The sequence below is a fragment of the Mastomys coucha genome, unplaced genomic scaffold (assembly GCF_008632895.1).
Source record: "Mastomys coucha isolate ucsf_1 unplaced genomic scaffold, UCSF_Mcou_1 pScaffold21, whole genome shotgun sequence".
NCBI lineage: Eukaryota > Metazoa > Chordata > Mammalia > Rodentia > Muridae > Mastomys > Mastomys coucha.
In genome coordinates, this window is record NW_022196904.1 from 156,567,215 (window position 1) to 156,592,267 (window position 25,053).

The 25,053-nt window shown below is 45.3% G+C and overlaps 1 protein-coding gene across 3 annotated transcripts in view; it reads left to right on the top strand.

Moving 5' to 3' along the window:
• The window catches only part of Kank1 (KN motif and ankyrin repeat domains 1), a 190,996-nt gene that overhangs the window by 23,071 nt on the left and 142,872 nt on the right, over window positions 1–25,053 (top strand). For all 3 annotated transcript variants that reach the window (XM_031389988.1, XM_031389987.1, XM_031389991.1), the window contains exon 2: window positions 12,123–12,209. The gene's annotated coding sequence lies outside the window, so the exon portion shown is untranslated. The remainder of the gene's footprint in view (window positions 1–12,122; window positions 12,210–25,053) is intronic.

Here is a 25,053-nt window from a genome sequence, read left to right on the forward strand (position 1 = left end):
GGCCTCGAACTCAGAAATCCACCTGCCTCTGCCTCCCAAGTGCTGGGACTAAAGGCGTGCCCCACCACCGCCTGGCTGAACTGTTTTTCATTATTGGGCTGTTAGGTATCTGATTGTATCACTTTGTATGCACAGGAAGCAAATCTCCTTGAAAATAATAGAGTTGTTCTCAGTTTATCCTTGTCTTTTCACTTGGGTTACATTGTACTTTCTTTCTTTCTTTTTTTTTCCTTTTAAAGATTTATTTATTTATTATATGTAAGTACACTGTAGCTGTCTTCAGACACCCCAGAAGAGGACGTCAGATCTTTGTTATGATGGTTGTGAGCCACCATGTGGTTGCTGGGATTTGAACTCAGGACCTTTGGAAGAGCAGTCAGTGCTCTTAACCACTGAGCCATCTCTTCAGCCCTACATTGTACTTTCTAATGGAGATGAATTTATCAGCTGCTTACTTTTAGTTTTTTAGATTGAATGTCATTTAAGACTTTTTTTTTTTTGTAAGGAGGATCTCAATATGCAGCCCCAGCTGCCCTGGAACTTGCTGTGTAGACCAGGCTAGCCTTAACTCACAGGATTCTATTGGTCCTGCCTCTCTTGTTTAGGGATGTGAAGCATCACAACTGGCCTGTTTTTTGTTTGGTTTTGTTTTTTCTGTTATCCAGGGTTTCCTCTACTCATCTATGGTTTCAGGGGGGTTTGTTTGCTATTTTGTTTTGTGTTTTGGTGGCCAGGCTTTGTACAAAGTAAATAAATACTTGACTCCTCAGCCCCCCGCCCCTGACCCCCTCCAGCCCCAGTTTTTGATGATAAAATTGTTGCTCTGTCTTAAACTTGTTCAGGTGGGTAGGATCCTAGTTTACTTTTTTTGCTTTCTAAATAATTATTGGGTTTTTCACTGTCATAGTCAGAGTTTATCTGCTGTGAATAGACATCATGACCAAGGCAACTTTTATAAAGAACAACATTTAATTGGGGCTGGCTTACAGGTCCATTATCATCAAAGTGGGAACATGGTGGCATCCAGGCAGGTATGGTGCAGGAGGAGCTGAGAGTTCTACATCTTCATCTGAAGACTGCTAGCAGAATACTGATTTCCAGGCAGCTAGGTAGGATGAGGGTCTTAAAGCCCACACCCACAGTGGCACACTTCCTCCAACAAGGCCACACCTATTTCAACAGGCCCACACTGTCTACTAGTGCTACTCCCTGGGGCAAGCATATACAAACCATCACCACCTTTTTTCAAGACAGGGTTTCTCTGTGTGACAGTCCTGGCTGTCCTGGCTGTCCTGGAACTCCTCTGTAGACCAGGCAGGCCTCGAACTCACAGAGATCCCCCTGCCTCTACCTTCCAAGTGCTAGGATTAAGTGCTAGGTGCTATTACCATTATTACCCAGGTTTCCTGGCTGTTTAATAAACCGTTTCCCACCATGTCTGGTGGTGACATCTTCATAATACGCCAAGTAGTTTGCACATGCCTGTTCCTTGGTCATCAGTTTTCTATATTGGCTTGTATGGATGTTCCTGTTTTAATTATAGCAGTATTCCAACATTATTAAGGATTTTTTTTTTTTTTGTATTAGGGAAGATGGGAGTTTATTTTTAGGTATTTGACTGTTGATATTAACCATCAGATTTATATTGGCATTTAAACCCAAATCATGCACTAATCATAGCTTATGTAACTTGGAAACCAGTCAGAGCTTATGTAACTTGGAAGCTTGCTGACCTAGGCTGACAGAGGTCAGGGTTTTAACCCAAGGTTTGCATCTCTGTCTCTGTCTCTGTCTGTCTGTCTATCTGTCTGTCTGGTTTATCTCCATTTTGCATGTATCTATGTGGTATGCAAACATGTATATAGGTATATTTATTGTAAATAGGTATATGCGTGCTTATGTGTCTGCAGGCCGGAGGCCAGAGGTTGGCATCTTGATTAATCTATGTATTGAGACAGGATCTCTCTCTTTCTCTCTCTCTCTCTCTCTCTCTCTCTCCCTCTCCCTCTCCCTTTCCCTTTCCCTCTCTCTCTCTCCCTTTCTTTTTTAATTCGGCGGGGAGGGGGAGCATAGTATTCCAGCTCAGGTAAGACAGATGTACTTAATTACTCACCTTTGGGATCAAGGTTGGCTTATGTATCAGAACATTCGGCTTTAGAGGAATGGGTAAAGAAAAACCCGAAAAACAAAAACCTACGTGCAAAGCAAAAGCTTTAGATGCAGGGGCGAGTTTGGGCAACTCCATCTTTCCAGAAGAACTCAGGTGACGAATGCCAGGGTCAGGGCTGGCCAGGGGAACAGCAGTCTCGGATTTAGCTTTCTTTGTATGAGGTGAAAAAGAGGCTGTTGAGAGCCAAAGACCGACTCAATCTTAGTCATTTTGGCCTGTGGTGTGCTGAAGAAGCCCGTAAAAATGCAGAATCACGGCCAGACCAGAGGGAGAGCTCTGCGGTGTCTTTCCCTGACACTGGGGAAAAGTGGATGGTTGAGGTGCACACCTGAAGCCCAGACAGCGTATCTGATGTGCTGAGGAAGGCACTTTAAAGCTTTTCTCTGGGTATGAATTAATTTCAAAGACTCAGTCATCTGGACATGGTGATAGAGGTCTGTAATCCCAGGGCTTGGGAGGCTGAGGCAGGAGGGTCCCAGGTTTGAGGTCATCCTGGGGTACATGGTGACATTCCATCTCAACAAAACAAAAGCAAAGGACTAAGCAAAACCCTAGTGGTTGAATAGGAACACAAATGTGGAGCAATTAAGAAGTGGTCTGTGAAGTAGTTGACGGGTTATGCTAAGCTCAACCAAGCTTGGCCTCTACTTAGACATATGCTATATGTTTGTGTCATCCCTTCCCTTCCCCCCACCCCCTGTGTGTGTGTGTGTGTGTGTGTGTGTGTGTGTGTGTGTGTGTGTGTATGGATGTGTTTAGTGGATCAGTAGCATTCATTTCTTCCCTTTCTGTATGTATCTGTGCGGTATGCAAGCGTGTGTGTAGTTATATTTATTGTAAATAGGTATATGTGTGCTTATGTGTATACAGACTGGAGGCCAGAGGTGGGGTGGGCATCTATGTATTGAGACAGGATCTTTTATTTTTCTATTTTAACCTCCTTCCTTTCTTCCTTCTGTCTGTCCTTCTTTCCTTCCTTCCCTCCTTCCCCTGGTACTGGGTATAGAACCCAGGACTTCACACATGTCAGGCACTGTCCACTGAGCTATGCTCCTAGGTCTGTTTATAAGCATTTTTGCTCCTGTGTTTGTTTTTTGAGACAGGGTTTCTCTGTGTAACAGCTCTAGCTGTTCTGGAACTTGCTTCATAGACCAGCCTGGCCTCAGACTTCCAGAGATCTGCCGTCTTTGTTTCCAGAATGCTAGGATTAAAGGCATATACCGCCATGCATTGACCCGGTTTTTAGCATTTTTACATGTAGTGTCACGATGTTTGGCTCAGTCATATTAGTATACGACCAGCATCCTCTTCATCTTCCTAAACAGAAGCTGGGTACCACTGAACGCTTACCCCAAAACCTTGCCTAGGTGAAAGCTATCCTGCTGCTTCCCAGTATTTATTTAGATACAGAATTAGTACTCAGAAGCTGTAACCTCTGGGCAAAGTCTTGCCCAAGCTGCTTGGCAGTCAGACCTTTGGTTTTTTTGGAGCATCTTGGGAGGCCGGGGTGGGGTGGGGGGCGGTGGAGCTCACGTTGTGTTGTGGAGCATTACGCTTTCAGACTTCTGGAGTGTGGATCAAAGGTTTTCTTAGACTAGCATCTCAGTCAACTTTGTCTTTCTTATTTTTTTTGGCCACAGAGCCAAAGTGGCCTTTAAGTTATGATAAAGCATGTGTACACAGCTGCAGCTGGGAGCAGGAAGGTGGCTGCGCTCGCAGGCAGGGTGGCTTGCCTCGCAGAAGGTAATCCGCCAGCCACCGCCATGTCCTTGCTGGTCAGAGCAGTCTTGGAGCTGGATTTTGTCCTGCAGGGATGGTCCTCTCTGAAGAGCGAGGTCTTCCAGATATTTGTATTTCCTTGAAGTCAGCACTGTGGAGAGACTGTGACTTTCTGCCGGTCAGCAGCAGGGTTGGTTGTGTGAAGGTTTCTTATGTAGGAACAAAGATTGGTAGGAGGAGAAAAGAGAGAGAGAGGGGGGCTGTGATTTTGCCAGTAAAATTTGTTGAACCCCGAGGGCAGTTTGAAGGAGTCATCGTTGAATTTTGCATCTATTGAGAGCGTGTCCTGGGAGTTAATCCTCTGGGCTCGGCACATGAGTTTTAGCCCAGGTTTTAGAGCTGCCAGCTTGTGACTTAAGGTTAAGTTGTTTAAAGTTAAGTTTCCTCATCTGAAGAGTAGACATAGAAATTGCTACTCTTTGTAAGGTCAGATAAGACAAGCATAGCTGAGGGTTTTAGCACTTCTATATGAGGTTTCCTATGTGCCTGGGCAGGAAAGATGAAGGGAAAAGCTATGTTTTTAGAATATAGTATATATCTATAATTACATGTGTACATATGATAAGTATATATGTACATATAGGTGCGTGAATGTGTGTGTGTGTGCATGCGTGCATGTGTGTGTGTGTGTGTGTGTGTGTGTGTGTGTGTGTGTGTAAATCTTGTCATTCTGGTGTTTGGATTGTCCTTGTTGAAGGTAGCCGTGATTGGTAAGAAGTGAGGGACCCCAGAGGCCCCACTGGAGTGGACAGATAGCTGTGAATAAGGAAGCTATGAAAGCCAGGGCTTTTGCACTGTTTCTACATGTCACCTCTTTCCTTTGAGCGCTGGGTTGGAATTTCTTTCTGTAGCTAGGTTCATTATATAACTGTGAGTCAAGCCTTCCCTTTCTCCTGTTTATGAAAAGCAAAACAAAATCAGTTCAGTTTGGGAGGATCTGGAAGCTTACCAGCCGACACGCCCAGATTCCACAGGAGGTGATATAAGACTGTGTCACCCGGCACCTCTGCTGCTCCTTGGCTCTCTTCTGCACGGGCCCTAGCAGAGATTTGCTGCATGGGGGTCAGGGGCAGCGGGGACAGTCCCCTCTCTCCTGCCCTGGAGTTTTGCTGCCTGTCTTGCTTTCCTTGGAAAGGGCATCGAGCAATAATGCATCGTGGGAGTGTGAAGAATGAGCCCTTAGAAGCAGCCTGACTTGGGGAAATTCAGAAAATGTAATACAGAAATGTAGGTCCTTGCAGCTTCTGTGACCCCAACAATGGGACTGTTGGGAGAACTCCTGAAGTCGGCTCTGTTTTGAAAGCCATTTTGTGCTCAGTGCGTACCCTCACAGAAGTCTGTATCCCTACCCCTGGCTGGAGAGCTGTCTTCTCAGCTGGGTCTAGAAAGACTGAACGGAAGGGGCAAGACTGCTCTAGAGTAGACTGTGCCGACTAATGTGCTTGATGTTATCATTCCCTGCTTGGCTTTTAAGTAAAAATTATGCTTTGTGTATTTGTTTGTGTGTGGGTGTCTACCCACACAAGTATGCTTTGCCGGGCATGTGTGGATGTCAGTGGACAGCATGTGGGATTCAGTTCTCTTCTTCCACCATGGAGGTCCCAGAGACTGAACTGTAGCTGAGCCCTCACTGACTCCTCCTTGGCTTTGTGGGAAGAATTCCTAGGGTGATTTTCCCCTAGGTTACAGGGCATTCTCCTGGATGACGTCATCCCGGGGAATGAGCTATTGTTACAGTTAAGGCTATGGATACAAACAGGCAAAAAGGCCACATGCGTTTAGTATGTTTCTTCTTCCTGTGATATGTTCACATAAATCTTACAAAGAGTGTAAACATTAAAACTGTTTTTACATTAGGAAAGGAAAACGGTCATTCTTCTGCCATAGAACATTCTATATGTTTCTATAAAAATCTGCTTTACCTTGCCCATGGAGTATCGAATGGTGGGTTTTTTTTTAAGCTGGCTAGTTCTATGTTATAATTATGTAGGTGGAGGCTGAGGGGGGAAGCCAGGCTTAGAGAATTAAGAGTGATGTCTTTCTTTGAGGCTACCCCATCACCCCTTCCTGCTGGCTGAACAACCGTGGGACCTGGCACATCACTTCCTGTCCAAGTTGGCACGGAGAGTGGCGCAGTGACTCTGCCCAGTGTTCTCTGACCACACTTGGCGGGTTTCCAGCCACACGGTGGCTCCGAGAAACAACTTAGCCTCCCACTTTGCTTTCTGCAGCCTTGGGCAGCTTCCCCGGACTTTGGTATCTCTGCCCCCTGCATTTTGGAAGAACCCCACTGAGTCCCCAGACCTTGTCTTTGTTTAGCACTGGCTTTCTGGATATCCTCCATTTGCCTGGTTCCTTCTCCATGCCAGGTCCTCAAGGAAGACAGCGCCTGTCCATCATTTTCTTCTCCAAGCAGAAAATAGCTCACATGACCATTCTGAGTGCTCCTTCAGTTAAGCCTGTAACTGAGAGCTTTTCCTTGTGTGACCCTGATTGCTGAGTGAGCCTTGGAGAAAGCCTCTGAGACATTGTTAACCTTGGTCCAGTGGCTAGGATACAGAAATGTTCTAAGGAGAACTACTTCCTGCAGGTTGAGCAAGACAAATGGGGAAGCTGCTGTGAGGACCGGGCCTCATCTCCCCCAGTGCACACAGGCAGCCAACAGGCTGGTATTTTTGTTATTTTCTGTTCTTCGCAATCTGAGTATGCTCTAAGGTGATTTATGCTGTCTGCCATGTTTCCTCTGAGCCCTCACAGTTGTTAAGAGGTCCATTCAAGCTGGGCAGTGGCCGCACATGCCTTTAATTCCAGCACGTGGGAGGCAGAGGCAGGCGATTTCTGAGTTCGAGGCCAGCCTGGTCTACAGAATGAGTTCCAGGACAGCCAGGGCTACGCAGAGAAACCCTGTCTCAAACAAACAAACAAACAAAAGGTCCATTCAGAGCCATTCCAAAAATTTTCTACCGTGTTCCCCTCAATTCTTGCAAGCTCCATGCAGGGCATAATTCCAGAGCCTCTCCCTCATTGTTTAATCTTTCTTTTTTAGCATCACCTACTGCCAGGCCCCCTGGTCTGCAGTACTTCCTCATCTCTGCTGTAGTATAAGTAACAATATTAATGCTGAGAATGCAAATTCTTTTGTTATAGTATGTGGGCCAAAAGTTCAATGTGGATCTTTCTAGGATAAAATCCAGAGTCTTGGCAAAGCTGGTTCCCTCTGAAGAACCTGGGTTTTTTTGTTTGTTTGTTTTTCGAGACAGGGTTTCTCTGTGTAGCTCGGGCTGTCCTGGAACTCACTCGTAGACCAGGCTGGCCTCAAACTCAGAAATCCACCTGCTTCTGCCTCCCAAGTGCTGGAATTAAAGGCATGCGCCACCACGCCCGGCTAAGAACCTGTTTTAATTACTTCTCTACCATTGTGCTAAGACACCATAACCAAGGCAACTTTAAGAGAAAGAGTTTACAGTTCCAGAGGTTAGACTCCATGACCATCATAGCAGGGAGCATGGGAGCAGGCAGGCAGGCAGGCAGTTGGCAGGCAGGCAGGCAGGCAGACAGACAGGCAGTTGGCAGGCAGGCAGGCAGGCTGACAGGCATTATGCGCAGGAACAGTAGCTGAGACCTTACATTTTGAGACACAACCAGGCTGTAGAGAGCAAGCTGGAAATGCGTGGGGTTTTTGAAACTATAACGCCCACCCCCAGTGACACACCTTCCCAAGCTGTTCCACCAAATGAGGACCAAACATTCAAAGATGCTGTGGGGGGCACTCTCATTCAAACCACCACAGAACCCCTTTTTTCCTGGTCCTGGTTTATTGAGACAGCATGGATTCCCTGATTCATGACAACCGACCCGCCCCCCAAACACTCCACTTTCAAAGGGTAAGCCCATTTCTTTCTGCTCTTTGGGATTCATGATTAGACTGGCCCTACTTGGGAAATCCAGGATAAGGTCCCCATGTGAGCATCCTTAGCCTCTATCCATCCTGCAGACTCATCTTTGCTCTGCACGTGATGCGTTCACAAGTTTGGGAGTTTAGGAGTGAAGCAGTTTCAGGAGGTACAGTTTGCTGCTGGTTTTTACAAAGCACCATGTGCATCCATAATACAGTCAGTTGTCTGGCCTCAGCTTTCAGATGTTCCCTGCAGAGGTGGAGCTAGGAGCATTTTCTCCAGGGTGCATTTCTCACACTGCACTGAGAGCATGCACCTTGCAGGTTAGTCATTAGAGCAAACATTCAACCTGTGGGTCACAACTCCTTTGGCGGGGGGGTTGGGAGTTGGGGGATGCAGGGGTTGAAAAACCCCTAGGCAACCCTTTCAGAGCTCGCCTAAGACCATTAGAAAACACAGGTATTTACGTTACGATTTATAACAGTAGCAAAATTACGGTTATGATGTAACAAGGAAAGTAATGTTATGGTGCGTGGGGGGGGCGGGGCCACCATAACCGTATTAACCAGGAATTGTGTTAAAGGATCACAGCTTTAAGAAGGTTGCAAATCGCTGTTTTAGAGGGCTGAAGAGTAGACACCCCGCCTCCTGGTGAGGAGTGGACTCTCCTCCTGGTGCCTGACTCTGCTCCTTGTTACAGTGAATTGAAGAAGTAAGCCTGCCATCCACAAGACACCCATTCATAACTGAAATATGAGTGCCAGTTTATAGAACTGAGGTGTCTCCATAGGGCTCGGTCTCCTTTGAAGGTGAAGCTAAACTGTATTGTTGTTTGATCCTGTGTTCTTTGTGGGAAATTGGACCCTCTGTGGCATTTTGGCTTGCTACCCAGCAAGGTCCCTTTGTGGGGGGCAGAACCCCCTCCCTCTCCTCAAGGCACCTGGAATTTGATGCCAGCTTCCATCTGGCAGCTGGCTAGCCTGTCGGGTCCTTACAAGCTAGGTCTTGTCTGAGGAAATAATTTGCAAGAAGATCAAAGCATGGATGGGCTAAATTAATTTTTCAACGAACTCCTGGTTTAGGAGAATGCAAACAGGGACTCTGAATACTTTCGAGTCCTTGATAAGCAAGGAATTTCTGAATCTCTTTGTTTTATTTTTCTTTTAAGATGTCTGTGTTTGATTGATGTGTTTCAATATGTTAAAAAAGAACTCTGAAAACTTGAACCAGCCTATGTAAGATTAAGGAAGCCCTGAAGTAAATGACCTGATGTAATTGTCCTCCCTGGGTGATGGCAGCTCCTGCCTTTCCCCTTTCCCCTTTAGCCTTTCACCTTTCACAGAGCACTGGTTCTCACAGGATGGGGGTAGGGAGTGAGAATTCTCCATGGTCAATTGGGAGTGCAGAGGCATTTCTGGTCACTGTGACTTGGGAGGTGTCACTGGTGTCTACAGAATGTAGGGCGGAGATGCTGTGCATCCCCTATGATGCCCACGGCAACCCCACAACTGAGAATTGTATCACCCAGAGTATCAGCAAGGCCTGAGGTCGGGAAGCCTAGGTTGAGAAGAGACAGCTTTCTGTTTTTCAGTTACTGGGTGTTTCTCTCATCCTCCTCTTCTGGTCCCCTTTTTTCCTTTTTCCTCCCTCCCTTCCCCTCTTCCTCTCTTCCCTTCCCTTCCCCCTTCCTCCCTCCTTCCCTCTCTCCTTTCTCTCCCTCCCACCCTCCCTCTCTTTTTTTCTCTCCCTTCCTTTCATCCTTTCCCCTTCATTCTTCCCTTCCTCCCTTCCACTCTCCCTCCCTTCTCTCCCTCTCTCCCTTCCTTTCTTACCCCTTCCCTTCCCCCTCCTTCCTTCCTTCTTTCTCTCCCACACTTCCTCCCTTTATTCCTCTACTCCCTCCTTTCTTCCTACCCTCCTCCATCCTTCCATTCCACCCTTCTCTTTCTGTGAGACAGGGTATCTTATTTACTACAAGGCAACTTATGGACAAAAGCCAGTGTTGGGTCCTTGCAGTTTCAGAGTTAAGAGTGTATGTCCATCACGATGGGGAGGATTGACCGCAGGCAGGTAGGGATGGTGCTAGAACGGTAGCCAAGAGCTTACTTACATTTTGAGACACAACCAGGAGGCCGAGAGCTAGCTGGAAATGGTGTGGGACTTTGATTGCCAATGCCCACTCTGCTGGCACACCTCCTCCAACCAGGACACACCCCTTAACCTTTCCCAAACAGTTACACCAAGTGAGGACCAAGCATTCAAATGTCTAAGTCTGTAGAGTCCATTCTCCCTGAAACCACCACACAGTTTTCACTATTGTAGGCCCAGATAGCTTGGAACTTGCTCTGTAGACCAGGCTGCCTACATCTCCTGCCTCTCTAGTGCTGGGATTAAAGGCTCAGATTATCATACCTCGTTGATTTCTTAACCTCAGTAGTAGAACTGAGTTTCCTAGCTGAGAGGGTGTATGGGTTTCTCAGTAAATGAAGCCGCTTGCCCCGGGCTCACATACTTCTTTGTTGTTTATGGCCTGCACCGTGGTCAAGGTCTTCTTTTTGTCTTGGGTCAGAGTTATTCAGGGCAGTAGTGGGGAGCAAATGGCAACTGTGATGGAGTCAGCTGGGGAAAGATGGAAAGAACATTCCCAGGTTTGGGATGCTCTGAGCCTCTGCTTCTTACCTGAAAAACAGCTGAGAACGCGAGTGACTTAGCGCGTGTGTGGGTATTTAAGCCCCTGCAAAGTGTCCACTGCAGAAGAAAGGCACATAAACGTCTGTCATGGAACATGTAAATGTAAATGCCCCTTTTTCCCCCGGGCACCTTGTACAAGGAACCTAGAAGAAGTGTTTTATTCCTTAAAATTTTCATAAAGAAGCCTGCAGTGGTGGCACTTGGGAGGGCACCAGGCACCTTTAATCCCAGCACTTGGGAGGCAGAGGGAGGTTCTGAGTTCGAGGTCAGCCTGGTCTACAGAGTGAGTTCCAGGACAGCCAGGACTACACAGAGAAACCCTGCCTTGAAAAAAAAAATCATAGAGGTCTTAAACATCCTGGGCTTGTTCTCAGCTCTCCCTGGAAAGAGAGGCAGTTTATAACTCTTGAGTAAAGGTTACTTCATGATGGACAAAGCACTCCCCAGTCCCTCAGAAGCACGTGGCCTCAGGCCAGAGCTATTTTTAACACTGCGTTGACAGCAGCTAGTTCAAGTTGTAACATTCCTGACTTAATTACAGAGCCCAACAATTCCTTCACACAGGTGGGTTTCAGAGTTTCCTAGATCTGACAAAAGCTAGACGGTTCATTGTTTAGATTCATATTTCTTCTCCCTCCGTCCCTCCTCCTCCTCTTCCCCCTCCTCCTGCTGGCAATGGATCCTAGGACCTGGTACATGATAGGCAGGCATTGTCCTACTCCATAGCATCTTCATGCAACCCCCCCTGCACACCCCACACACTTTAGTTACCCAGACCAACCTTACACTTGGAACTCACCTGTCTCACCCTCCCAGGTTACTAGGATTATGGGCTGGTACCCCAGGCGCAGCGCAGTACCTTCTTTGAGACTGGCTTAGAGTATGAGGCTAGGAGTCAGAATTGCACTAGAGTCCCAGTGCTGATGACACTGGGCCCACTGTTGCGGTTTGTAAAAACAATAAGTCTCGTAAATGGTTATTAAAAGAACCTAATTAAGATATATTTATACAACCTCCGGCAAAGTTAATACTAAAAAAAAAATCATACTTATAAACATTACTGGTTAAAAAATATCCACTTTTTAAATATCATGTCCATTTAGGGTTTTGCTATTATTACTTTTGTTTGTTTGTTTGTTTGTTTCTTTGAAGATTGTACTGGCTTTTTTTTTTTTTTTTAGATAAGGTATCTCTCTGTAACCCTAGCTGTCTTGGAATTCTCTCTGGAAGACAGGACTGGCCTCAAAATTCACCTGCCTCTGTCTCCCTAGTGCTAGGATTAAAGGTGTGTGGTACTGTGACCAGCTATGTCTCTGGCAGTTTGATAGGGAGTGTGTTGAATCTATAAATAACTTATGCAATGCAGTCATTTTTAGCTATATTCTGATCCATGTACACCTGGTATCTTTTCATTTATTTGCATCTTTTTCAATGTCTTTTATAAGTATAGCTTTCTGTCTTCAGATCTCTTCTTGGTTTAATATGATCCTATCGTTTTTATTGTTTACTGATACTATTGCAAATGAGATTCTTTTGTTAATTTCTGTTTTGGCTAGTTTACAACATATTTCATGGTGTTTTTACAGCCTGGAATGCTTCTGTGTGACGCTATTCCTTGAGAGTCGAGCACAAACATCTACTTATCCCAGATAGGGAACTGCCGACAGACCAAGGTAAGGAGTCCGGCTGGGTGAGCCAATGCGATTACTGGGGTTATTAACAGGAGCAGATAGGACTCAAAGACAGTTGCATCACCAAACCCACCCTAGCATTCATGAGAGATCATGAAAGCTGGAAACCTGGAGTGCGCTGCACAGTCTCCAGGCAGCTCAAAGGCTTGGAGATGGTTCTTCCTATGAGGTTAGGTTGGTTTCAGCTTCTTTCAGAGAGCTCAGCTGATTGATGGCTCTGTTGGTTTGAGCCACTTTTAGGCAACTCTGCTTGTCTCAGTGTCTTCCAGCAGTTGTTATTGCACATATATTTTGGCGGCGGGAGGAACCTAGTGAATCTGGTCAGCTTCAGGGACTTCCTGAAGCTTTTGGATTGTTTATTTCCAGAGTTTAAGCACTTCCCTGCAGGGTGGAATATTTCGCCTGTGTCTCCAAGCTGAGAGATTTTTATGGTTTTTGATATTTAAGATCATATTGTCTGCAAACAGACAATCTAACTTCCTCTGTAAGTTGGATGGATTTTTTTTTCTTGTATTATTGCTCAAGTCAAGTCCCCTCAGGTTGGGTCCTTGTTAATGTGGCATTTCATACATTTTTCATACATTTGCATATGTGTTGATCCCTCTTTGCACCCCAGGCATAAGTTTCACTGATCATGGTGTGTAGTCAGCTTGCAACAGCTGAAGAATTTAATGTGTTACATTGCATATGACTGGGGTCAAGGTTATTGAATGTAGAGTTTGGATACAGAATGACGCATAGTTTGAAACTATAGTCAACTTTTAAGTGTACTATTCTGGCCTGGAATAGTGTGTATGTGAGCGTGCATGTACATGTGCTGAATATGGAGTCAGTTTTCACCTTCTACCACATGGGTCCCACGGATTGAACTCAAGGTTGTCAAATTTGGTGGCAAGCACCTACCTTCCTTGGCATATTTCTTGACACATAGATGCAGCTATGGCTCTGGCACAGAGAGGGTGTTCAAAGGCTTGGTACTTACTGTGTTCACTGGTGATAATGAGTCACAACAGGTTTGAGGTTGGCAGTTCATGGAGAGACAGGTCAATATAGTGTGTAGAATAAGTCAGGTTGAGACTGGTTTGGAGTTAAAAGAAATGGAGTTTGTGTAGTTGGAGAAATAGGCTAGTAAGCAGAGTCGGGGTTCTGGTAGGAGAAGCACAACCCTGTATCGATAGCTAACAGTGGGAATCATCCAGAAAGTCAAAGAAGAAACCTTTGTGAGAGGTGGAGCCAACCGGTTGGGCAGAGGCATATGCTCTGAAAGGAGGTGAATATGTGGTGTTAGACCAGAGGGAGCGAAGTGTGTGTGAGACCTGACACTGGAGAAGTAGACTTGGGTGTGCACTGGTTAGGGTTGGGTGTAGACCATCTGAGGAAAGAAATCTTAAGCTGTTTTTGGAGGGTGGTGGGAAATCTCGGGGAATTTTGGTCTGGCAAGTGATGTAATAGGAAATAACAACCTGGAGGAAATGTCTCCAGTGCGAGTGTGTGAGAGAGGGCTGAGAGCAGAGCCCCAGGAATATACCCAAGCGAGTAGCAGGCTAGCCAGGCCTAAGGCTTGGCTGGAGGAAAGTGAACCATTAGAGTTTAGGAGGAGACTGTCTGAGTTGATAGAATGCAAAGAGAAGAGTCAAGGTCAGTGCTGGCTCAGGGTTCTTGGGACAGCAAGCCAGTACTCAGTAAGAGAAATCCTGGGATGTTGGTGGGGGACAATGAGCTGCTTTATGGATGGAGGGCAGGGGAGGCATTGTTAAAGGAGACTACTAGTTGGAAAGGAGAAGGACTTGAGCTCTATGGGTCTTTCCGTAGATGGTAGTGCATTTGTGAGGTAGTATTATCGCCTGGTTATAGAAAAAGCTGAGGCAGAAGCCCCTGGAACAGCGTGCAAGGGAGGGAGAGAGAGGATGGAGCAGTTGAGGGGACCATTTATTTCCAGGAGGGAGCAATTGCTAGTGTCAGATTCCGCAGAGCAGTGAGAACTGAGTCATTTCTGCTGGATTTGGCACCAAGAACCATGTAAGAAATTGGGTGATTGCCCCTCTGGCCCTGATGGAGAATGAGGAACACTGCGCAAACAGCACTTTCTGGCCTGGAGAGGGGCTTCTGGGGACCAGGAGGAATGTTCCCCTTCTGGATGGACACAGTTCCTGGGTGCGTAGCTTGGTGAGTGGACATCATGGATGGAACTTCAGCCCCTATATGCCGCCATAGCAGGGTGCTCTTGTTCATTCTGCAAACTGCTGCTCTTAAACACCCAACCGTACACACAAAAGCCTTACACCAGTTTTTATCTTGCCCCAAGTGACACTTGTGCAAAGGTAGAGAAAGGCCGTGTGGACAGACAGACCTTTTAAGACTTTAGTTGTGAGGAAGATGTGTCTGGAGGCACACCTGAGAACAGTGGCCCGCATCTTTGCGGATTCTGGCAGTTGTCGCCATTCTTCCCCCGACCTGTGGCAGGGTGTTCCCAGCCTCTGGTCTTTGGAACACCAGGTAGGAGTTCCCCACTGTTCAGTCTCCTGTAGCCATTCACACCCCACATGTACAAAATGGGAGATATCCTGTGCGCCCTCATTCCTATCTCCAGGCACTTGGTCAGGCATCTGCATTTTTTTTTTTTTTTTTTTTTAGATTTATTTATTTATTATATGTAAGTACACTGTAGCTGTCTTCAGATGCACCAGAAGAGGGCGTCAGATCTCATTATGGGTGGTTGTGAGCCACCATGTGGTTGCTGGGATTTGAACTCATAACCTTCCGAAGAGCAGTTGGTGCTCTTCCCCACTGAGCTATCTCACCAGCCCCCAAGGCATCTGCATTTTAATAATATGGGCCAGCACATCCTACCTTGGCAACTCAAGAGACATTGTTTTGGTTAATCAGAAGCAGCGGATAATTCGCTGAGAGGTTGACAAGGCCTTAGTGTGTGGTTGGCCCCTGGACTGCTAGTCTTGGGAAGTGACAGGAAGTAGTCTCCCGACTTGCAAAGCAGCCTTGCTTCTGGCTTTGAGAACAGGGTTTGAATGGTTTTCACCAGCTAGACTGGCAGCAGCTTTCCCAGCGTTTTTTTGGGAGCAAATCAAGTCATTATCTCAACAATGTCAAAACTGTTCCCAGCTCTGTTACCATTTGAAACATTTGGGGCTGATAGGGCAGAGAAGAGTTAATTAGCGACTCTCCTGGTATCCTTTTTCAGCCTTCTCAAATGGCAGTCCAAACCCCCTGGCTGCTCATTTGATGATACTGTTCCATTTGATATGAACGAACGATTGATGGCTGGTTACATTTTGTGAGCCTCTCCAAGCTGAGGCTAACAGTGTCTTGGTTCCAATGGTCAAGCAAATACACATGCCAATGGGGAAGGAGTAGAATTTGCAATACCTACTAGGAAAGTCCTGGGTGAATGTGCTGGGTGCTGATTCTGTGCTTAGGAATATCTTCTAGTGCAACAGTGTATAAATCTAAAACCATTGAAAGGAAGTAAACAAGTGTAAATGTTGGCATTGGCTTAGTATATGAGACAGCGAGAATGGGTGATGGTGTGTTTAATTCAAACCTGGTCCTAGAGAGCTGATTAAAATAACTACGCCCAACCCCCTTCCCCAAATAACTACTAGTCATACTGGCTGCAGATTAGGTATTGGATGTGGGTCTACTCCTTCTAATCACTGTCTATAGATGTATTTAGGTCTTTTTCTTTAAATTGTTTTCTGTGTACTTTAAAAGTAGGGCTGATGTCAGTCTTCTCTTTCCAAGTGGTGAGCACCAATAAACAAATGCTAGCCTTGCTCTCTAACTCCAGAAGACACCCACTGCAGCTTTCACCGATTAAGGAAAATGTGGTGGAGAGCAGGTTTGGGGCAGGATATTGATGCAGTCGTATTTCCAGCGACGATCATGTTCCAATTCTGGAAGGGAGCTAATTAGCGTTAGATAGGAGGATTAAATGTCAAGAGATCTGGTGTGTAGCAAGAGAAGCATGGTAAGCAAAGTGGATGGTGTATGTCTGCGCCACAAATATGACAGCTATGTGAGGTCAGACACTTTTTTTTCTTTTAAAGATTTTATTTATTATTATATATAAGTACACCACTGTAGCTGTCTTTAGACACACCAGAAGAGGGTATCAGATCTCATGACGGGTGGTTGTGAGCCACCATGTGGTTGCTGGGATTTGAACTTGTGACCTTCGGAAGAGCAGTCGGTGCTCTTACCCACTGAGCCATCTCACCAGCCCCTAGACACTTGTTAATTAGATGGATGTGACTTGTGTACATACATTTAATCAAGTATGTGCACTTGGTTATCTATTTAAACAAACAAAAAACCAGATCAGTCTGTGTGTGTGTGTGTGTGTGTGTGTGTGTGTGTGTGTGTGTGTGTTCATTTAGTCAGGACTGTGTAGATAAATGCCTCTCTTCTTCCACCCTCGTTTTCCGTAAGGTAAAGTTTATACCTGTGTTAGAATATATTTTTTCCTGTGTTTAAGAGAGCTATTTATGCTGGGCAGTGGTGGTTCAGGCCTTTAATCCCAGCACTTGGGAGGCAGAGGCAGGTGGATTTCTGAGTTCCAGGCCAGCCAGGTCTACAGAGTGAGTTCCAGGACAGCCAGGGCCACACAGAGAAAGTCAGAGAGAGAGAGAGAGAGAGAGAGAGAGAGAGAGAGAGAGAGAGAGAGTGCTATTTATCATGCTTTTTAATTTGGCTAAATCTTATGTGTATTAAGACCCTGTATAATTAATAATATTACGGACACAAATAATGTCAGTAGTAATTGCCAACTATATTATGAACAACTAGTGAAAGTGGCCAGAGAGGGTTTTCTTACTCCTGGCAACCAGCAGAAGATTTTCTGTTTGGTTATTTTGCTGGGAGGACTTTCCAAAGGACTGCTACTTAACGTGAGAATCCCTCTTTGTTTAACTTGATACAGGTGAACTTGATACTGACCCTCCTTTTTAGCCCTTGGTGGCTGGTATAGATGTCCCTGGGCGCTTCCCAGGTCTATTTTTAACAGTAAACAACAGGGATACTTGCCAAGAATGTGTGACAAGAGGCTACAAATGAGTCAATACTCATTTACAAAGTGGTGCTCTTGAGTTGTGTGACAAAATCCATCAGATGTGCCCGCTGGGCACAGGCCCTTAGTTCCTAATACTTGGAAGGCTGAGGCAGGAGGATTGTTAGTTCAAGGCCTGCCTGGGCAACTTAATAGGACACTGCCTCAAAATAAAACTATACAAAGTGCCTCAGTAGAACTCAGGTCCTATGCTTGCTTAACATGCAAAAGGTGGGGCCGGAGAGGTGGCTCAGCAGTTAAGAGCACCGACTGCTCTTCCAGAGGTCCTGAGTTCAAATCCCAACAACCACATGGTAGCTTACAACCATCTGTAATGAGAGCTGATGCCCTCTTCTGATGTGTCTGAAGACAGCTACAGTGTACTTACATATAATAATAATAAAAAAAATCTTAAAGAAAGAAAAAGTGCAAAAGGTGACAGTACTGTTCCCCAGCCTGGGAAGAAAAATCCACTAAGCCCGTCATGCAGTTACTTGTACATGGTTGCCTAGGAAAATTAAGAAAGGATATGACTAAAAATAAAACATTAATAGTGGCAAATTTCTCTAGTAATTTGAGCACTCGCATTTATTAGTGTATATTTATATATATTTATATTAGTGTATAGTTATATAAAATAATGGATTTCATATGAAATATATCGTGTACTTTTGTTATTCCCTCCCCCCCTTTCTTGACCCCACTTTCTCCCTCCCTTTTCGCTCCGATACATTTGTATTTTCTGTGCAAATAGATGTTCACATAAATATATATGAACGCAGGTGAGTGAGTATTTCTATGGTATGCTGACTTGGAATTCTTGGTGTATGTACCAAGGAGTCCCAGAATGTCACAGAATGCTAAAGCTCAAGGAACTGGTAGTTGTCACGTGACTTTTCCTGAGACAAGGAAAAATGAAAAACAAAAAAAGCTGTTATTCACCCCAGACTGGGAGGGCATCGGCAGAGGAAGGAAGGGATTTGGGTCAGGTGGTGAATGAATGGCATTCGCACGTTAGTTCCAGAGGAATGGGCTCTATCAGCAGAAACCTGGACTTCGCATGGGAAGCTGTGCCACTGGGGAGTTCCGCCCACGGCTTGGCTAAAACATGATAATAACTGTACCACTGAGCCCCCTGGGCACCTTCATGACTGACAGGTGTCCAGTCACATCCTCTACTCCCACCCCACCAACAAATAGTTTTCTGCTTCTGTAACCTTGGGAGGGCTGGACCACGTGAGGATCTTGTGAGCTTTTTTTCCCTCCCACCACAGGATTGTTAATAGCCCAGGTCTTCCGAGAGAGAGGTGGTTGATGACAGCTGCTTTGACTGAAGATAGGCTTGGCCCAGTCTGGATAACATAGCCGTTTTCTTCAGTAGAACATCCATGCTGGTTTCCATAGCGGCTGCGCAAATTTAAGTTCTCACCTGCGGTATATAAAGATTGCTCCCTCTCCTCTCTGACCTTTCTTCCCACCACCTTGTTTGTTTTTGTTTGTTTGTTTGTTTGCTTGCTTGCTTGTTTCTATGATGGCCATTCTGACTGGCCTTGTAAGTAGTTTTAATTTTTTTTTTAAATTTATGTTTGGTGTATGAGCAGGTATGTTTATGTGTGTTCCACAAACATGAGTGTGGAGGGCAGGACAACTGTTCTCCTTCTACTGTGTGGGTTCAGGGGATGGAATTGACGTCATCAGGTTTGGTGGCAGGCCTGTAATGTACTATTGATATGCATTTCTATGATGGCTAAGGATCTTGAGCGTATATGAATTGCCTACTTTTACTTATTTGAAGGACCTCTGTTTAATCCACTTGTCCACTTATTGATTAGATTATTTTTGTTTATGATTCGTTTTTAAGTTCTTCATTTATTCTGGATGTTAATTTCCTGTCAGATGAATGTCTGGCAAACATTTTTTTTTTTCCACGTTGTATATGCTATCTCTTCATTACTTACTTTGTTGTACAAAATAAAAAACTGAAACAAACCAGAAACCACCTGCCTCGTCTTGTCCTTTCTCCAAGGTCTAGTCTTGGTACCTTGTTAAAAATGAGATGGCTAAAGCTCAGTGGTGGTGGTGGCTGAGGTGGTGGCGACACACACCTTTCATTCTAGCAGGCAGATCCCTGAGTTTGAGGCCAGCCTGGTCAACAGAGAAAGTTCCAGTACAGCCAGGGCTACATAGAGAAACTCTGTCATGAAAAACAAAACAAAAATGAGCTGGCTGGATCTGCCTGAGCCTATTTTTGACTCTTCCTTTCCCGTTGTCCTACGCGTCATGTCTGGTATCGAGACATCATCAGCATCTTTTTTTTTTTTTTTTTTTTTTTTTTTTTTTTGTCCAGGGTTGATTTGACTATTTGGGGCCTTTTCCATGTGAATTTTAGAACATTCCACTCCTCCCCCTCCCATTTATATGAAGAATGCCACCGGAATACTAATAGGGAGTTTGTTGCCTGCAGTGGTAAAGCCGATTTTTTTTTTTTACAATATTAACCACATTTATCTGGTCATATGGTCTGTCTTAATCTCTTTAGCTTCTTTCTTCAGCGTTTATGTTGCAGAGTATTTAAGTCCCTTCGATACATTTATTTTTAGGTATTTTGTTTCTTGAAGCCATTGTGAAAGGGATTGTTTTTCTGATTGATTTCATGGTTCGTTCATTACAGAGATGTAGAAAAAAACTACTGGTTTTGTATTTTGCTACTTTTTTTTTTTTTTTAGCATGTTTGTTGGAGCTGAGAGTTTTCTGGTAGAGTCTTTAAGGGTCTTTAAGTCTAAAGATGACTGTCCCCAAATAGGAATTGTTTGCCTTTCTGATTTCCTGAACGCATCCCTTTTATTTTTATCTCTTGTCTTACTACCCTGGCTGGGATGTGTAGCATTACACTAAGTTAGAACAGAGTGTGGCCACCTGGTTCACTTCCTGATTTAAGAGTAACTGATTTTCAGTTTTAATCCGTGGTTACAATGCTGCCCATAGGTTTGTCCTGTAGGGTCTTTATTGTATCTAGGTATGCTCCTTCTAGTCCAGGTCCCCTCGGGGCTTTAATCTTGAAGAGGTATTGCATTTTGTCAACGGCCTTTTCTGTTTTTGTGTTGACGACTGATTTCTCTCCCTGAGCCTTATTACCTTACGGCTTTGTAAAATGTATCATGAGGCATCTTTGGAAGGTAACCAACCTGCTCATGACATAGAATACTTCACTGCGCTGTTGAAATTTTTCTCATCAGGTTTGTAAAATTTTTATTGATCATATTATCTTTATGTAATAATACAATACAAGGGGGTATACATGTAAGGAATGTAAGCGACCGGAGCTTTGTGATCTAGCTAAAGAACTGCCTCACATCATATTAGATGTGATGCTGTAGTTAATATCCTTTTGATTCCATCAAAAAAGTCCAAGGAAATGTCTTCCTTTTTTTTTTTTGTTATTACTTTCACTGGAAAATAGAGACGCATATGTATGTAAAATTTTCAATTCAACTGGGCTCTGGTTTCATTTCTTCCTTTGTCCTCCTTTGATATTCCTTCCTGGTCTAGTATCATGTAGCATTCTAGAGACTAGTGACTAGCTGGTCAGAACCCCTTGTAAGATCTCATCTACCTGGACTTGATATGAGTGCATGCCAGCTGCCAACCTAAGCCTCCCACCCACCCACCGCCAGACCAGCAGCGTCCCAGTCTCCCAGCATCCCAGGCTCTGCCCTTGGGCAGAGTGCGTAGCAACAAGTGGTGGAGCCTAATGCCTGTTGGTGACTTAGTTCATTTAAACTTTCTTCAGTTTCCACTTTTGTTTTTCCCTTGTCCTTTCTTGTATCTGGTGTAGGCTAGCCTTCAGCATTTTCTCTCCTCCTGCCTAAGCCTCCTGAGTGCGGGGCGGGGGCGGGGATCGGGTTGTTGCAGGTGGTCATCATCACACCGGACTCTTGAAAGGAAGAGGAGTTTTTCATGCCAGAAGGAACGGCCACTGTGTTCCAAGACAGGCTCTGCCTCATGGTGAGAAGTCTCTCTTCCTGTAAAGTGAATGTCTGGGGAGTCTTTAAAAATGACACCCCCTGCCCCCATTCTGGTTCTAACAGCTGTCCCAACACACAGCTTGAGGTGCAAGCAACCTGGCTTCCTGAAACCACAGGCTGTGCGCTGGGGCGTGGGACAACGGAAGAGTCCCTCTCCTCTCTCTGTCCCAGCCACCTGGCCCCTTTGTTCTTTCTCCTTGTTCTCTGGACTCTGGGCCACAGTGACTCCAGGACCTAGGAACTAGGAAGTGGGGGGCTAAATCCCTGTGCAGGTGGCTGGCTATTGTATGGAGGAAGCCAGCCTAGTTCTCCTCCCGGGGCTGCTGCTTTCATCTCCTCACAGCCTTCCGAGGGTCTAGTGATGCCTAATTGGGGCTGGGGGTGGCACGCACAAAGCAGTGGGGTCAGAAAGGTCCCCAGGGAAACAAACAAACAAAAAAAAGGTACCACTGGGAAAAAACGTACTTGGGGGATTTTAGTCTTTTCTCTGAAGCTGTTCACATCAAGGACTTGGTTTTCTTGTGTGGGTGTGTGTGGAATGTTAGAGTCTTGATACCGTCAAATAGGACTCAAGACATTCAGAGTTGCAAGTCTGTTGGAAAACATGTGGCTGCTCACTCATGTATGCGCAAACATGTGGGTGCTCACTCGTGCACGCACATACACACACACACACAGAGCAGTTGGGATAAACAGCCTTTGTTAGTGACAGCTGTAATTTTCAGTATTGGTTTTAGATATTATTAACTCTGAGCGGAAGCTTCAATCTTTAACTTTTTTTTTTTTTTATGTAAGCTGTTAAAATGTTTATTACAAAAAAAACTGGAACCTGCCACTTAACAATGTTTCCAGTCTCTCCCTTCTTCCCCCAACTGAATGTGAGCCTAATTGCAGATCTTAAGCAGTATCCTCTTTGAGCTTAAGCCCCAGGAACAAATAACCTACCTTCTCCAAAGCCAGGGAAGTGACCTGGACTTGGAGAGCTGCTGGGTTGGGGTGGGAAGCGCCATGCCCTTCTCTCCCTCATGGGGCCATTTGAATTCATTTTCTACCTGACTTTGTTTCCGTTCTTTCTCTGGGCTGCTTGTAGTTTTTCCTCCTTCTCCTCCCCCCCCAACCCCCGACTCTGGAGTGATGTCTTGGCTTTGGGAGTCCATGGCTGTCCAGTCTCCTCAGCGGCTTGTGTCTAGAGAGTTGAGTTCAGGAGAGCATAAGGGAAAAGTGAGGAAGAGACATACGGCCGCGGGGAAAGCCGTGTCACTCCTTGGGAAGTATGGAAATGGTGAAATATTCATGATAATCCCAATACAGGGGAGCAGTGCAGGTGAGTAGACCTGAGTTCAAGGCCAGCCTGGTATCTGTACTGACTTCCAGCCAAGCCAGGGCTGCATAGTGTGACACCCCACCCCCTCATGACGTCATCCATCTGGGAGTCAGAGCAGTTTCCACAATGAGGTATAGGACCAGATTCTATATACTAGGTTATTGCGATTTATAGTTTCATTTTGTTTTGTTTGTTTTGTTTTGTTTCGTTTCGTTTTCAAGACAAGGTTCTCTGAGTAACAGCCCTGGCTGCTCTTGACCTCGCTTTGTAGACCAGGCTGGCCTCCAACTCACAGAGATCCACCTGCCTCTGCCTCCCAAGTGCTGGGATTAAAGGCATATACCACTCCAGCCCCGCAAGATTTACTCATTTTTATTTTGTGTTTATGAGTATTTGCATGCATATATGTCTGTGTTCCTTGGGTATGCCTAGTGCCCCAGTGTCAAATCCTGTGAACTGGATTTAGATGGTTGTTAGTGAGTGCTGGGGACTGACCCAGACTCTCTGCAAGAGCAAACCACCAACTGCCCCCCCCATCCCCCCATCCCACCTCCTTGGTGGCTGCTGATTCTTAGAATCTCAGCCTGATTCTTAGAATCTTTCACCTGGAATCTGCTGGCTATTTCAATGAAAAGGCTCACATTTGCTTATCTTTTTCTTGTTTCTTCTTCTGGAAATCAGAACATTGTTATCAGGCTTCACTCTGACACCGAGTCGCGTCTGAGAATCTGACAGGCTGAATTGAAGTTTCATTTTGAAGTTAGCTGACTGACCACTCTGGGTTGGGAAGGCAGTGCACAGAACTGTGCACAGAACTCCCTTCTGGGCACCAGGCCCTGAGCTTTGGTGTTTAGAAGCACAGCCAAGGACAGGCATGGTGCCAGCTCCTGTGCAGCTTACAGTGGGGCGACCAGGACACTAGACAGCATGACTAATGGGTCATAAGTAAAGAGAGCCTGAAATGGGAGCCCATTGGCTTAGCCTAGACCACACAAGCATTCCCTGAGAGGTGACTGACACCTGAGGTGCTCCGAGGCACAACTGTGGGACATTTGTAAAGGCCCTGAGGTAGGAAGGGAGCTCTTCTCTGCCTCAGGGACAGACTGGGGTTATGTGATTACTAAGGGTCTGGGCTCCTGTGACTCAACAGACCAGGCCTGGCGGGTTCACACCTTTGTCCTCAGCGTTGAAAGGAACATTCGACAATGGTGCTAATACCAACTCAGTGTATATTTAAGCTTTTTTCCTTTTTATTTATTTTTTTGACACAGGGTCTCAGTATGTAGCCCAGGATAGCCTTAAACTCCAAGAGATTCTGCTTGCCTCTTGCCTCCCGAGTGTTGGAGTTAAAGGCAGGGACCCCCACTCCCGTCCACAGCAATCCAGCTTGAATGTCAAAGATTCTGAAGTGACTTCTTTGTAAATGGTGTTTTGATCTTTAAATTATAATATTAAGCATTGTAATGTTAACCACTAGAAGGAACGGGAAGGCTCACTGAATGAACTCAAAGAAACTTGGAATGCTGCGGTCTCTTACTTCAGCCAAAATCTCATTAAAAAAAAAAATCTTCCAGTCCCATCCTTGGGCTCATCTGTCAAGTCTAGCAAGATACAACCCTGGCTTTCCCCTCGCTGTCAGTTAAAGGATGTTTAAGGAAACTCTTGGGGGGCATTTTCTCTTGGTCACGGTATTTGCAGTTGGATGTCTCACACACTATTTTTGTGGGTTGTGTTGTTGTTGTTGTTTGTATTGTTACTTTTGTAGGATCCAGCCCTGTATGAGCTGTTTTTCTCTATTTCTTGGTTAGAAATAAACCTAGCTGGCTTTGTTCTTCTCTCTGTCATTTTAAATAATCATTTACTGGTGCTTCATGTAAAAAACAATTTAGATGTTTGTATCCCTTATCTTCTGTGGACTCAGGTGTGTTCAGAAGAATTTAAAACTGAACAGTTTAGTTAGCTAATAATAATAAAAAGATATTTTTGGATATTGAGTCCTGCTTGCTGCAGAACAGCAAGGTTTTTTTTCTTCTTTGCTTTTGTTGGTTCAAAACTTCTTTTTTTCCCCCTCAATCCTTCCTTCCTTCCTTTCTTCTTTCCTTTCCTTTTTTGAGTTGTTATCCCCCTGCCTCAGTCTCTGAGTCCTTGGGTCACAGGTAGCAGTAACTTCAGAACCCTTGATCCTCATGACTTCTCCGTGATGAGGGCTGCATCACAAAGTCTCATGTGTTTTGAAATTGAGGCCACAGAGACTCAAGTTTCTCAGGAGTTCCTAGTTGGACCACGATGAAGCAGAGACCTTGGCTGCTTTTAAGCCAGTCCCCGATGTTGCCTCTGATGCTGAGACCCTGTGTGGCGGTCCAGGATATTCCTCTGATGCTGAGACCCTGTGTGGTGGTCCAGGATATTCCTCTG